Raw genomic sequence first — 15,818 nt, forward strand, 5'->3', positions numbered from 1 at the left:
TGAGTTTTATGGCTCATACCAAAGCTGTCGCATTCATAGCTCTGCCTTGCGATATCAATAAATAAAACCATAATGCTATATATTCTCAAGTGGATGTACTTCGGTGCTTCAAGGTAAAATTAATGAGAAATATATGCATTTCTTTTGTTATGAATACCTTAATCAGCATATCGAATCACTTTAAGACTTATTTATGTGTCAGGAACAAAATTGGTTTCCATCTCCTGTTGACTGCAACCTTAATTGGGACTGGGGATGGAGCAGAAATATTTTATTAAATAGCCTATCATATAGAAAATTACAGTTTAGCGTTGTATTTGATGTGTAAAGCCCTGGTTGATGTGTCTTGTTTAAGCACTAGTGAATTGTAAACACATTGTAGACTGCAGCTGGTATTACTTCTTAATTTAAAGAACGACTGATGTAAACATTTTGTTCTCAGCTTGGTTTTTCTGTATTCTGTTGGCACTTGCTGAGCCAGTGCCAATAACAAGTTTCAGAAGCCAACACCGCTCCATACGTCCTAGGAAAAAAAATCTTCATGTTTTATTTCTTAATTTAATAAATGAGCCACTACACTTTCTCACTGGCTCAGTTACTTTTTTTATGCATTGTGCCCCTTCACTGTGTGCTTAGTGTGATGGATACCAAAGGAAAACCCCTGCAGACCGAAATCCTGTGTTTATACACAGAGCAGTTCGAACACAATCCATCTCCTTTATATCCTTATTTTTATTATGTCCAGGAGAAATAAAAGCCGTAGAAAGGAGGAAATGCCGTAAGTGCTTTTGTTCTGTACAAGCAGAGGGAGCAGGGGAGTCGTGGGCACCCCGAACCGCAAGCGGGACAGGCTCGCCTTGCTCAAGGGAGATGTCCTGTTACAAGGAATAGACAATCTCGCTTGCTCCACGTAAAATAAGGTAAGTATCAGTAAAACAAATTACTTCTATGCCTAATTTCTGTTCACTTTGCCCACTTGTACCGCAGCGTAGAGACGTCAGGCAGTTGTGACTTTGCTTTGGAGTCTTGGCTGGTTTGGATATTTAAGATGAACGCTCATCTTGAATATTTCGGAAATTAGACTTACAGTTGCTTCTTTGAAACACGACTTTGGAGGTTGCTAGTAGACTATTTTCTTAGAGGAGGTGGCTTTTTACTCCAGAATTACTCAGCCACCTGAAGCTGGAGCCCTGCCTGGGGGCTGTGGCCAGCACAGCTCAGCACAGGAGGGCAGCACACAGGAGCACAAGGCTGTGTGTCCCCCCCGACCCTAACCCTCGCCCTGTGCCCTCAGCGGCACTTGGGGCCGGGATGCTGTGGAAAATGGCAGTTTTCAAGACAGAGGTTTTGCCAATGAGACAGCAATCTACTGGGTCTGTGTACAGCCCCAAGATTATCCTTCGTGAACGTGTACGCGGCACGCTCAGCCTGTGCTGACAGGAGAAACTTCTCGGGGCTGGAGTTCAGAAAGCAATTTTGTTCATTAATAAATGATTTTTTTTCTCCAATGTTCCTCAAGGACCAAAGGATTCATTTATAGGAACGTATTTTTCCATGGTTAGTATGAAAACTTCTTTTTAATCCCCACATTGAAATGCAAATTCTTTACACAGAAAATGAATCTATGGGCGGTTCAACTCGTAAAAGTAAAGGTCCCAGATGACCCGTGAGACACATGGCAATTACATCTAGTGTGATTTAAGGAGATTTTGGGGATTATATTCTGAAACCCGAGAGCTTTAGAAAGGAGTTTTTGTATTCATCTGCTCTTACAGTACCTGGCCTTGCTGTCCCCACTTCTCCGGTTTAGGAGAGGTTTCACCCTCCAGAATTGATCACACTCTGTTGGTAGCGTATTATTTTGCCTTTTACTTGTGTGTGTCTAGACTTCATCTTGCATAGCTTGAATTCATCCTGTCCAAACCCATGTAGTGGGGCAAACGACCTCTGAGGGGGGGTGAGGCTGTGTCCCCCTCCCACCGTCCATCGGGAATGTGCAACCATGTGCTTTTACCAAAAGCAGCTCCTCGAAGATGTTTTTCTTCAGCCAACGGAGGAGTTGCTCCTGACTGTATTAGCTGTAGGTGTTTGCAGAGGAGAAGCGGGGGGAACAAGCACAGACATCTCACAGCCTCGACTGCAAAACACCGAACCTGTCACGCCTGACCAGGACACAAAGCTGCTGAATCCCAGAAGTCCCAAATCCTTCCTTACCGCCCGTGGAGGGGGCTAGTGCCCTAGCAGCAAAATCAGGTGTCTCAACTACCGTCTATTAGCTGCTTCACTTGAGAATTGTCTCTTTCCCCTACCTTGAGTTCAGCAGCTACCTACGTCCTCCTTCTGGGAGTTTCTCTTCTGCGTTTTCTTCTTTTCCTGCCCTCCAGTCCTTCACTGGAGGAGAAATTGCTAAGCAAACACTTCTGCTCTCCTGCCTAATCATTTCCAGCTTTTCTAAGTAAATATCAAACAAATACTGCTAACACATTCTTTAATGTACTTTCTCCAGTGATTTGCTTCTGATTCATATCAAGCCCTGATGAGAAGCCTCGGCGATAATACTAGGTCTTTTGTCGGTCTCTACCGGCACCTTCCCTCCTCCTAATCAGGTCACTTGGGACAAATGTGGTTCTTTATGGGCTGGTCGGCTCAGGTAGTAAATAAATGCACATCTGATGTAAATTGTGAAACCAATTAAAACTGTAGTGATTTACAGCATTCAGGTTTCCAATGCAGTGAACCCAGGCATAAGTCTGGATGATGATTTCCAAATCCAATAAAAGTCTCTGCTAGAGAAAAGTGTTTGCCAAAGAACAGCAGTGTTGACAGCAGAAGGAGGTCACGCTTCACCACCTCTACACCAGTCTGATTACCTTGTTGTAAAACCTGTCTCTGGCCTTTTGCTTATTGACTGTTTGCATTATCTCAGTTAAACCTAAGCTTTCTGGGTCAGGAGGATGGATCCTAATTCCAAACGTATAAATGTCACTATAGCAGCAGGTGCAGTATAATGTGAAAAGTACCAACAGTGGTAAGAGAAATGACAGAGAGAAATATTCCCTCTCCAAGGGTATTCATCCTTTGATCCTGCGTCCCCAACCACTCATCGGTTGCCACCCTTTTATATATTTAACACCACATACTGAAAATCTGGCTGAGGTTGCTGTGCTCTTTTTAATAGTCACTTTTTTTTTGCACAGCTTTCAGGGTAGGATCCGCAAGGTTCAGACACGTACACAGAGTGTCTCTCAGGTCTGAAGCTGGCTCATGTCTGGCATCCCAGACAATTTCGCTTAAATCAGCTGAGCATCCTGTGGACACAATTTTCACACCCAACCTAGCAAAAGCTGGCACTTAGGTAAGAGAGTATCAGTCACAGTGTGCACAGTGCCAGGCTAAGCACAGCCAGATAGAAACAGAACACATAAATGATGCTAAAATAAAGACAGAAACAGCGGCTTTAACATTTTGGGGATGATTCTTAGGCAATCATGTCTCTGCAGGCAGCTCCTCCTACTGTTTTTTCACTTCTGCATGCAGATGTTCTCACCTGGGCAAAAACTACTGCATCATGTCACAGGCACAGCTCTTCCTCAGGAAGAGTATGCAGAAAATTACTTACACTCATGCACAGGGCAAGATCGTGTCAAGAGAACAATAGCTGTTTCCTCTGAAAAACGTTTCTGTCTGTGTCGGTACTGTCAGAGACGTTGGATGAGGAACATGGCTCATACGCTTATCAATAACAGGTGTTACAGCCACACTTTCCGAGTCTAATCCCAAATCCAGTAAAATCCATGAGGGTTTCAGTGGACGTAAATCACGAAAAATAAGCTGAGAGGATATATATATTATAGTTGTTTCGAGGGTTAAACTGACAATGCAAATCTTTTATGCTGCCGAGTCTACGTATTCAAGCATGCATGTAAATAGACATAAAACATCATGCAACAACTCCTTGGATAAAAATAATACTTTTATTTTAAGTCTGTTAAATGCTTTTTTATTCATTAATAAGACTTAAGAACACAAAAGTTAGAGAAAAATTTACATCCTTCCTACATTACATTCCACCCTAATAAATTGCCTTGGTTTTGATTCAGTCATCCTTTTGATGACACCACTGACTTCTTAAACACACAAATACGCTGTAAGAACAACTGGGGTTTGGACAACACATTGGCTCAGGTTTTTTTTTTTTTTTATCACCACTGTCACCTATGAGAGATTAAAAAGAAAAAAAAAAGAGAAGAACTGATAGTGAGGACAACGTGACATCGCTTTATCATGTTTACAGACTTTATCTCTGATGGATTCACAGTCTCCACTGTGATTATAGTAATTGATATTGGGTGTACACTGCAGAATAAACAACAGGGACTCATAAAAAGTTACCTGACCACGAAGAGCAATTCTGTTACCTTTTCTTTTTTTGCTGCTTGGCAGTTTCCACTCTCAAGGAGAAAAATTTGCAGTAGTGATATATAAACTTTAATACCTTAAGGCCTAAGCAACTGCCCAAGACTCTGCAAAACAATTCTGAAAAGCAGAAAAAATAACACTGATCACACTAATCTTTTATCTGTGGTATCTTTCTGCTGCTCAGCCCCCAACTGCCCATTTACACAGAGGACGAAATGCCACCTGTTATTCTTGTCCTTTTGACATAGGTGAAATACAAAGCAGACCAGACCATATATTCAGACTTTCAATAGCAACTTGTTAGAGAGCATGCAATTAAACATTTACGTTACATGCTTCTTAACATTACAGAGGTAAACGTGGACACGTGGTGAATGCCCTCATCTTGCGTTGCGCTGCACAGAGCTGGGATGTGGCCACAAACACCTTTTGATGTTGCCGTCCTTTTTGGCCAGCACAGTTGCCTGGATGGTGATTGTTGGTGATGGGCAGCCAAGGGCAGTTGCCTCCTGCATGGTTGCAGGTTGCTGTGGAGGAGGGCATCCATCCACTCCCTCAACGGCAGCGTGATCGGTTAAGCTTTGATAAGTGATAATGAAGGAAGAGAAAAAAAATTGGATACTTATATTGAACACGGTGAACAATAGACTTTAGTTTGACATGTAGAGTGGTTCCCTTCAACACAAAATCACTGAGAAATATCAGAAAGGCCTTTCTCAATTGCTTTTTTCTCTATTTGCAGGTACCTGCACTGGTCAAAAGCCCATCTTTGTCAAAGAAAAGGCTTTCATTTCATCTGTTGCTTTCAGAAATAACTTGCTCCAGTATGAATAAATGATGTGTTTTCCAGGAGCTGAAATGTTTTGTGGTCTGTTTAGCACACAGAGAACAGTGCTCTGCTGTGGGATACATGCTAAGGGCTCAGTTATCTGACCCATTGTGAAATGGAGGACCTTCATTATGCATCCTATCAACAGCTCTGCGCAAAAGCAAGGCCTTTACGCTAGATACAAGGATGATTAAGTCATCTTGAGGAATAGTAATAGATAAAAGTGATGTACCAACATTTAGGGTTTGAGCATCATTTAGAGAGAAAAAAAATAGGTGTGATATTGGGGAAAGGTCAAGAAGCAGCTTAGGTTTAAGATTTAATGAAAACCCATTCATGTTCCACAGAAGGCTATAAGCTGTATTATTTTCTGGAACTCAAAAGTAATATCAGCCAGTTGGCCTTTTGCAAATCAAGGGTTATAAAGTACTATGTAAACCAGCTGAGGCCTCCTTTTAAATGTCATACTGAAATCTGCTTGTGATCAGCATAGTAGCAGTAAAATTAAGAGTACAGTAGGTGAAATTTGATGCTTTGTCTTGTTAACAGCTGTTTGCATAATGGTCCACTGATTCAAAAGCATCTGTTCTTCTGCAGCCCATCATCTAACACTAATACCCACTATATTAGAAATCAAGCCTCCTTTGTATACAGAGTTTGTGTGTCCCTTGTTTTTGTTGCTTATTTCAGTATTGCTATCTGATGTACTACTAGAGAGAACCTACTGAAATTCCAATCACATACACTGGAACAACATGAAGCAACTACCATTTTTCACTTTCCGATCAGTGGAGTCTAATGTGTCTTTGCATCTAAATAAACTATTTGCATGATAAGCAGACATCTGTATGAAATTGTTATCATCCCGTTAGCTAATATCCTTCTTCTGTGATATTTCAAATGCTGAATCTTCTGCTTCATTTTAGAAAGACCAAGCTGGTGCAATAGATCTGTTAGAAATTGATTTTTATGAATATTCACCCTATTCGGACAAACAAAGGAAAAAAACTGAATGGAAAAGTGCTTAGTTTGTTTTTAAAAGATTATGCAAATGCTCTCAAGATCATAGTGCATATTTTTATCCGAATTTCAATTCCCTTCTCATTGCTCTATATCTTAGAATTGTTAAACAGTTTATTGTTATGTTTTTGTTTGATCATGTTCTACTAGCTGACAGCTCCTGGTTAATTTATGGGGCTTCAGCTCGAGTTAGGGTCCCAGCTCACCATGCGTGTGTCTTGAGCCCTTCAGGTCTTATTCTGGTGAGTAAAAATCTCCTAGACAAAGACTTGAATTAACAGAGAGCTGAAAAGAGCTCCAGCCACTGACTTGTATTTAATCCTTAGAGGAAATGTGTTTCTCTCTAGCATGTCTGCATTTCAAACCTTTGCCTTCAAAACTTTAATTAACCTTGATAGGAGCTTAATGGCTGAATCTCTCCATGCTGAGATTAGAGTGTAACTACAGGCAGTTGCTTCAGTTTTCTGGGGAGAGCAAACACCATAGCTTTCACTTGAAATGCAGCCCTTGAAAGCAGTGACAGCACACAGTGCAAACTGCATATGCTGCAGACCCAATTTTCCATAATTTCATCTCCGAGATAACTGACATTAAAGTCAGGACATATCACAGAGAAAAAAAAGTACAATAGCCATAATCAACTATGAAAGTGCTTTTCTGCTTGTTATTCAGAAAGAGACCTACTAAAATAAATAAACATATTTTCCCACTGGGGAGATGGTAAAAACCAACAAACATGAGGTACAGAGGCATCTTTTTTCCATCAACTGTGTTATTGCTGAAGTATCATTTGGCTCCGGGACTTTTCCCACTGACATTTGAAAAGCTGCCTTTCAGTGGGCAAGTGTTGGGTAGTTAAGAGGAAGGTAGCGACTACCCTGCCGTTGGGAATTCCCAACCTCCACGGCAGTGCACAAGCATCAAATTTTGAAAAGGCGAAATTCACTAAAACCAGCATGAGCATCATTTTGTTCCTTGTTTGAAGCAGTTTGCAATTGGTTTTCTAACAGGTTTACACTATATATCAAATATCCACGTTTACTCTTTCTGATCTAATGACCTTCCTTTTTTTCCTGATTTTAACCTCACTGCTGCACTGTTCTCCAACACTATTTCGGTAAATTCGCTATCCATACATTACCTTTGAGATGAAGGCCAGAGTCTGACACTGACTTCCCTTCTCTAGGACAGCCTGATTCAATGTGAAAAAGGGTGGCGAGATCTCATTGTTCCACTGAAGGCTAATTTTTCTCGTGTCCCTCACCTTGTGTGCTACCCAGTTAAAATACAAAACCAATTTACTTCTCAATAAAAGCAGAGCAAATATCTGAAACATTCGATTTAAAGTTTTCCTGAGGCCAGTATCAGACATTCAGCATCGCAGGTTTTACCTCCTGCTGGACCTGGGGTTCTTTGCACAAATGTGAGAAAGCAATTCCCTTTCATTCATAAACTGAGAGTTGTTGTATTCTGTAGAAGGTAGAGTCCAGCAGCTTATGAGAGAGGATAATTCAATTTTCCCCATTTAGTGCACATTCATCAGTAATGTCCGTTGCCTCCCATACTCCAACACAACTTCACCAGAGAACTGTGTTTTCATATATGTAAACCCAAATTTTCTACCAAAAAAAATCTGGACAGTGTTTTGCTGAATTTGGATGGTGGTCTTCCGATCACCAAGAACGGCAGGCTGATGTTCAGGGCCTTGGTCGGGACGTGAGATGGGATTCTTTTTTTAACCTATTGAACAGATCATTCTTTTTTTTTTTTCCTCCTTCAAGAAGCACGGAATTAGTTTCACATCAGCTTCAAAAAGAGACAGTAATTCAAGAACGTTCTTGTCTGCCTTAGCATGTTAGGTGGTACTTGTGAACGATTTCTTACACGGGTACGCAAAACAAAATTTATGAAACGATGTCTTGTAACTCAAACATGGAAGACTGATGTGTGGATTTATATCACAGGTAAAATCTGCTCAGTGCCTGTAGTTTAAACTAGGTCAATATTGTAGCAGTTTATTAATGACATAAGTAACCAGCCACCAGGGAACTAAACATTTGCAATCCGTATCAGCAACGCAAGAGATAATCCATAATGCTAGACTTTTATAAAAAGTTGATATGCACCTGCCAGTTTCTCAGTGCCCCTCAGCACCTCACCTGAGAGGCTGCGCTCGCACACGTGCCCCAGAACCTGGGGGTTACCAGCACCCCCGCCAGCAGCGCTGGGTCCCTTGGGCTGCGGGTGGGGGACGTGGCATTACACCTGCCTGTTCTGCTGCCGAGGGCCCCCTGACCCGTACCCACGCCTCTCCTTTGCATCAAACTCAGCAAACTGCGATTCCCTCACACCCGTTTAACCCGCTTGACATTCATCTTCCTCTTTTTGAAGGATGACTTTTGGGCAAATGCTTTCCCAGACAGTTGGCTGTCCCATTCACGGTCCTCTCTTAGCAGCAGCTGGGACCCAGGAGATTTTGCCAAGGGTGGGCTGCGTGAGAACTCCCACAGATTTACCAGGTTAGTTTTATAATCTAGTTTATTTTTTATAATCTAGTTTATTTTTTAGGCTAGTTTTACAATTTTCTTTAAAGGAAGTTTGAATTAAAACGTTCTTCAGCTCCTGAACAATGCTTTGTAAAGCCGGTAGGCCAGACTCTAAGAGGGGAAGACTGAATCTATTTGACCAAATAGATTCATGAATAATTCCACAAGCTGTTCTCCAGAGGAAAAGTACATAAGCAAAATGCACTGGACAGTGCTGCAAAGCAGAGTACGATACAGAGAGTGAAGTGGCACTTCTTCTGCAGTTAGGGTGTCTTCCAGAACAATTTTGCCTGGGGACCCTCCAGCTAGTGACAGGACAATTTATCACGAACCATCTGCCGCAAAGGACAGCTCTACATATTTCCTCGTTTTAAGTACGCTCTGCTCTACCGAGACCTGATAAAAGCTTATGGTCTGGATCAGGCACAAAAATGAATAGCAGTGGGGAGGTTTTTTTCTTCTTCTCTTTCCTGGTATTTCAAGGAAAGGGTCTACCTGGAGCTGCATAAATCTGCTTTCAAGACATGTCTATACTACCTCATTCTGGTCACATCTGAGTATCTTGTCCATTCACGTGTTATATTCTTTAAAAAAGAGAGACACTTCTCTCTTCCTTTCCTTTCCTTCCTATTTTCAGTTTACACTTATTTAACGAGACAGAACAGGGAGATGAATGTTAAGGTGCTGCGTCATTATGTCACATATTTCTGTGCAGTGCTGGAGACCCTACAGATGAAACGTCACTTTGGGTTTTGTGCATTCATGGGAAAAGCCAAGGGGCACCCATATGATAAACAGTTTAGATTTACACCAAATTTACATGTGAGTTTTCATCCCACAGGCAGAGGGAACAGCACATGGCAGTCAGTGGAAATTGTTAGGCAGTCACTAGGGGATGAGAAATCTCCTCATTGCTTTCACAAATGTATTGTGAATATCCTTTTGCCTCAATTCTCTTTTACGCCTCCTCCAAATACATCTTTTTTTTCCCCAGTGTCCTCTATATCCATTTTCTGCCTCTGCTCAAGCTTCTTTCTACTTCTTCCTCTTTTTCTGTTCCCTCTCCTCCCTGGCCCAAAATTTGAGTCTCACCCTATCTTCCTTTTAAGTCAGCAGCTCACAGCTCTCAACTCCTTAGACTAGCTCAGCCTAACTGACTTTGTAAAAGTGCCCAGAAATAAAAGTCTGAGAATCATAAGAAATCATAAAATAGACTGTTTCAAGCCTTTGCCTGCCTCTAGTAACACAAGGCATCTTTGAAGTCTTGTAAATAACTCATCTCACGCCTTCTCTTTCTAGAATGAACATACAAATATCCAGTTACTTTTAGGTCTTTAGAAACCTGCTCCCTCTTCTCTCCTCCCTCTTTTTGCAGCGAAGTAGCAGTTTCCTAGGCAAAATCTTCAAAATAAGAGTCAGCATCTCCATGCAGCAAGAGCAGTGGTGACGTGCGCCTGCGCAGGATCTCTGCTCTGCCCCGCAGGGAACCTGCACGCTTCTCGGGTCCACGGCGCCAGAATGGTCCCCTCCCGTTGATCATTTAAGATTTTCTACCGAGATAAAAAATTTCATTTTTGGGTAGAAATTAAATAAGCATAAAGCACTGGCATTGTCAGAAATGTGAAACAGGGAAAAATAGGTGATTAGAACAGTGGGCAAGACTTGACTTGCCCGCAGTTCTGAGCAGGGATGTGAGATGGTTTGTTTTCCTCTGAAGTCTTCCCCCTCCACCTCTCTCTCGGGCAAACCCCTGAACGCGGTGGTATTACGTTCCTGGGAAAACCTGCCATTAACAATTACTCTTACCTCTGGCAAATGATCCAGCATTCACATAGCTCGACCACCTCTGCAGTGAGAAATACTGCACTGTACATTTAATCTTTAAATGCTGGATTAGGTTTGGACTTCATGTAATTTAAAAAGTTCAGTTATTTCAGTGAAAATTTGGGGGGCATTACAGTTAATAAGCAAAAGGATATTTTTCATTTCTATGTTATGAAAGAAGCACACACAGTTTTAGCAATATTTACCTTTTATGTTGAGGCTGGAGGTTGGCCCACAAAGCATGTTGATCGCTGTAGTGACTGCTAGTACCTTCAAAATACCAGTACAGTAAACTGGAACAGCCCAGCCCAGGTAGGCTATTGAAAATAAATGTTTAAAACATACCTGGTGTGATATAATTTGTTTACATATTTAAATAATCAAACAGAACTGTAATGTAGTATAAACTATGAAGGAAATTGTCTCATTCACAAAATGAAACTGTTGCTGAAAAAACCGACATTCCTCCTCTCAAAGTAGATGCATAAAAACGTCTGAAAGAGAGTCTTATGTTTTTCCATAAAAACTTACATCTTGCTGCAGTTGTGACATGCTTACAAGCACTGAAAGTTCATTACAGAGATTAACATGATTAAAAAGTAGAGCTTCTGGTTTATTAGAGGCAAAGAAAATAAAACCCAAGTTTCTAAAAGTGAATATTTAATTAACCATTTTTAAACTAGAATTTAAGCTGAACTATATGCAACTGTTTTGAAAAGAAACAGCGTCTAGGCACATTTAAGTTCAGAGAAGCTTCATGGCTGCATATGTTCCATGAGCACATTTTTCATTCATTTCTTCATACATCTCCATGCTGTCCACATACTCATTTTGAAAGCACTCTGTATGTTTTCCAATTTGTTTTTAAGGCTTTCCAGTGAGATATAATTCTAAATGAAAACACTAAAAAACTAGTTATTACTAAGTTCATTTCATGAGTTTTTTACACTCTAACAAACACAGCACACTTTTCACATTAACTTTGCTGTCCGAAATCAGTTTATAATTTGCTGTATATAATCATATTCAGTGTTTGACTTCAGAAGAACTTTGTACAGCATTCTCTGCAATTTATATAAAGTTCTGCTAATTCCCACCTGCATAAAGCTAGAACCATCAAAACCAATTTCTGCCTTACACCAGGGTAAGATATAAATTACAGTGAAATCAGTGGTGAGGGATAGGAATGTGATTATAATGAAACGAAAGTGTTTTGCTACATGGGGAGAATGTGAGAAATATCTGTGATGTTTTTAAAGGAAAAGCAGATTACTTGACACAGGTGGTCTGTTTGTGTTAATGGCATTCCAGAGACTTATGTCCTAGTAAGGAGTTAAGACATTTAACATAGGTTACTAGAGATTTCTAGATTGATTTCTAGGACAAATTAACTGTCAAAAGTTGTTTATATTTGTCGTCTCAGATTATTTGGAGAGAGTACACCAAGAAAAAAATATCAGACAAACAATGACCTTTAGGTTTGCAGAGCATTCAGAACCTGAGTTTGAAAGAGAGATGCGCAGACCCAATTAACTCTGATGAGAGACCTGCCGGGGGGGACAGAGAGGTGGGGGGCACCCGGGAGCGAGAGCAGGGCCGGACTGCCAGCAGGTACCTGTACCTAAAAGCTGCTGATGCTGGCCAAATGGATTTAGATGCTATCACATCATGCCTGACATGAAAAAAGGATGTTCTGCCGAACTTGAAAACGTATGTTGGCTTCTGAAAGGGTAACTCCAATTGGAATCCCGCTTCCTTTAGGTAGAGAATTCCCTTTATAAAAAATTAACTTCATGCAAGGCTTCAAGAGTTTCGCCACAGCTCCCCTCTGCCTCCCATTCAACTTTTCCTGTGAAAACAAACTGTTTTTCAGCACTCACCACCTCACCTCCACACAGTCCCTTCCACCACCTGGGCTGAAGACACCTTCCAGCTTCTTAATACTTATCGTGGGTCACGAGTATGCAACACAGCGAAGAAAGGGGGAAGAGTTCACACAGCAATGGTTTGGTTTTTGGTCACTACCCCACAGTGAGCCCTATACTATATACAGACCTCTCTCTATATAGTTGATCCCTTCATACTGATTTGTGAGTCTACGACATGTGCTCACAAAAGGCTGGACTGCCTTGGGGAACAATTCCCTCCAAACCCCTTTGTTCTATTCTTCATTTAGCAGATGCCTTCCAGTTTAACGTGTCTTTCACAACATTTTCAGGTCTGTTACAGTGCTCTGCAAGTCCCACAGAAGACATCATGATCCTTAGTCACATACAGCTCATCAGGCCCAGAGCTGCTAGGATGCTGCTTGGCTTTGCACAGAGGCTGCACAGACCATTCGAGTTCCTGGCTCACTCGACCTCTCTCCTTTCTCTCCCATTTTTGTTGCGAGAGGCTGCTAGGATTACCCAGCCCTAGAACTAAAACGCACACGTTTTTCCAAAGACTATACAAAGGTTGGATGTGAGCTTCTCTCAGGTGTTTGTGAAGGCATGCAGAATACACTTGGGACTGCTCTGAGGAATAATTTAATTCCATGAAGTTACTTCTGATCATGATCAATCGTATCAAAATTGGTCCATTGTGTTTTGGATCAGTTTTTCTCCTCTGTGAAATTTTCTGCTTCTCTAAATCATTTTCAGTAGTGTAATTCTCACCCACTTTCACCCACGGGGATGCAACTTACTATAACAGATATTGTCCGTTAGTTTAGCTACGTGAATCTTAAATTAAAATACCAGTCCTGATTTACCAGAGTCATTACTTTGTATGCTACTCAGCAGCAACAGAAGGTAGGTTATTTATTTCAGATTCTCATGGAAACAGCTGCAGCTGTTTCCGTGGAAATCTCTATTGAATAAGACCTGCAGCTGGATCATTTCTTTATTACTCAGGTTAGACTACTTGTTCTGCACCATTGTTCATCAGAGCAAAAGACCTGTCCTGTTTTGAAGGCAGAGTGAACGATACTGAATTTTACAGTCAAACTGTGGGTTGCTTTTTAAAACGTACAAGTTAAAAGGAAATAGTTCCATAACAAAGAAAATTTTGATCACCTTTACTAAAACCTTCATAATGCTATGAAAGTAGAAGTAGTTTAGATGTCTTAAAATGAGGGCTCAACCAAAAGAACCTAAAGCTACCTGTCTGCATCCTTTCCCTTGTGTTTAGGTTGCAAAATCATTTTCACTAAGCACATTTGGCAAATTGATGTTCTTCCAGAAGGTGATAAGGGGCAGAGCTTTGCTAATAATTTTAATACAGCAAAAACCTTCATGTAACTGGATGAAGAATTTGCAGAATATAAAAATGTACAGAGCAATAAAAAGAAAGCAACTATGAAATACAGACACTAGCTACGCATGCAGCCCTTAAATTTTACAACAATGGTTTTTATACGATTCAAACTCCCCTTTTACATTATTCCTAACACAGCATTTGAACCAAAAATAGTTCTTGTTCAACATCGGTTCATTCCATTTCAAAATAAGAAATGTTATTTCAAGTCTCTTTAAAGCTCTAAAGCAGGCTTTTATAATGCTGATGATATGCCAAATTTGATCGGATTGAACCTACTCATAATTTCATTGGCTGGCAAAGATAAGTCAAAGACATAAATACACTTCCTTTTTAATCATCACAAATATTGCTTTATTGTAGATGCAGATCTTGAAAACATAACCTATATGCAGCTGACAGAATATTCACAGCTTAACTCTCTCATTAAACAGAAAGATTTACTTCACTGGATGGAGGAAAGATCCTTGGATTGTATACTCCCAGAGAATTATCAGAACCCTGATTTAAGTTTCACCATTTACGCTTTCATCCTCTGTTACCTTCTGAAGAACATAGCAAGCCTCCTACTGTGGGAGCCAACTTGGTGTGTCTCATTAGGTACATCAGCATTTTAGTTCACATCAGGACTATACCGTTAATGCGAATCTCCGAAACCCCTGTCCTCATGCTGCATAGTTTACGTAGCAGCGTCACCTCCAAACACAACAGCTGGATTCCTTTTGGATGGAAGTACATCATGGTATTTCTCCAAAGGAGGCACCTACTGCGCCCCAACTGCTGATGGGAATTCACTCCGTAGGACCAGGTAAAGATAATCCAAAATATGGTCCCTGAAATGCATCGAGAGCGGATGAAGTCATGCCAATGTTGGCATAGCAATCTGTACTCTTACCTTCGACGGTTGCTTGTACCAAAGCTTCAGAGGGCGCATAAAAAATTTCACGCTGGACCCCAGGAACCATCTACCCAAAGTCTCTTATTGTAGATACGGACCTGCCTGCGACTGTGACATTCCCCAGTGAGGACTTCTATACCCAAGCACATTGCACCCATTAACGGACACGGCAGGGAGAGGAGAAGGTGCCAGTGTGGGCGTTTTTCCAGCATTAGTATACCCCGCAATTTCAGGTGAAATAGGTAAATTTTTCACATGGAAAAAGAAGGAAGAATATTTGTTCCAAGTTCTACCAACTCTAATTCAGGAAAAATGCCCGCAGGAGCTCATGGTTACAGAGGATAAGCAATGAATGAGTTGTAGGTTTCCTAGCTGAATGTAGCGGAATCCATAATGCATAAAGCCTAAGACATCAGTTGGCTGTGGGAGGTATATTTAGACAAGTTTGAAGCAAAAAATTTACTTTATAATTTAGAACAAGATGATTAGAAAGTACAACAAAGCTTGGAAATTGGAAAGAATTTGTGAGGTAATGTAAACATTCATTATTTTCCTTTGATGATTAACTTCTTGCAAAAGCTGACTGTGAATACCAAAGCACCTGCATAAATATGAAAAATATAGTGGGGTTTTTTTTCACAAGCGCTGAGTCGTTAATAGACCATAATAATTTGATAATAAGCCAGTGAAATGTAGGATAAAATAAATTCATCCTCTTCCTTTGCTCATTGATGACTATAAATTTGCTCAGACAAAAAAAAAAAGTTATGTAGTGAATAAAAATCTGTAATAATGCGGTAGCTGACAAGTAAATGTACATCCTCTGGTTTTAAAATGCAATTTAATAAAAAGAAAAAAAAATTAAATTGCTTGGAGAGATTTAATTGTCATTTGAACTACATTATTAACATTTAACATGTAATTGATTTGACAGTATAGTGATAGGCCATTCTCTAAAATCCTTTCCTTAGGACTCTCCTATGGT

This window comes from Harpia harpyja, chromosome 16 (genome assembly GCF_026419915.1).
Source record: "Harpia harpyja isolate bHarHar1 chromosome 16, bHarHar1 primary haplotype, whole genome shotgun sequence".
Classification (NCBI taxonomy): domain Eukaryota; kingdom Metazoa; phylum Chordata; class Aves; order Accipitriformes; family Accipitridae; genus Harpia; species Harpia harpyja.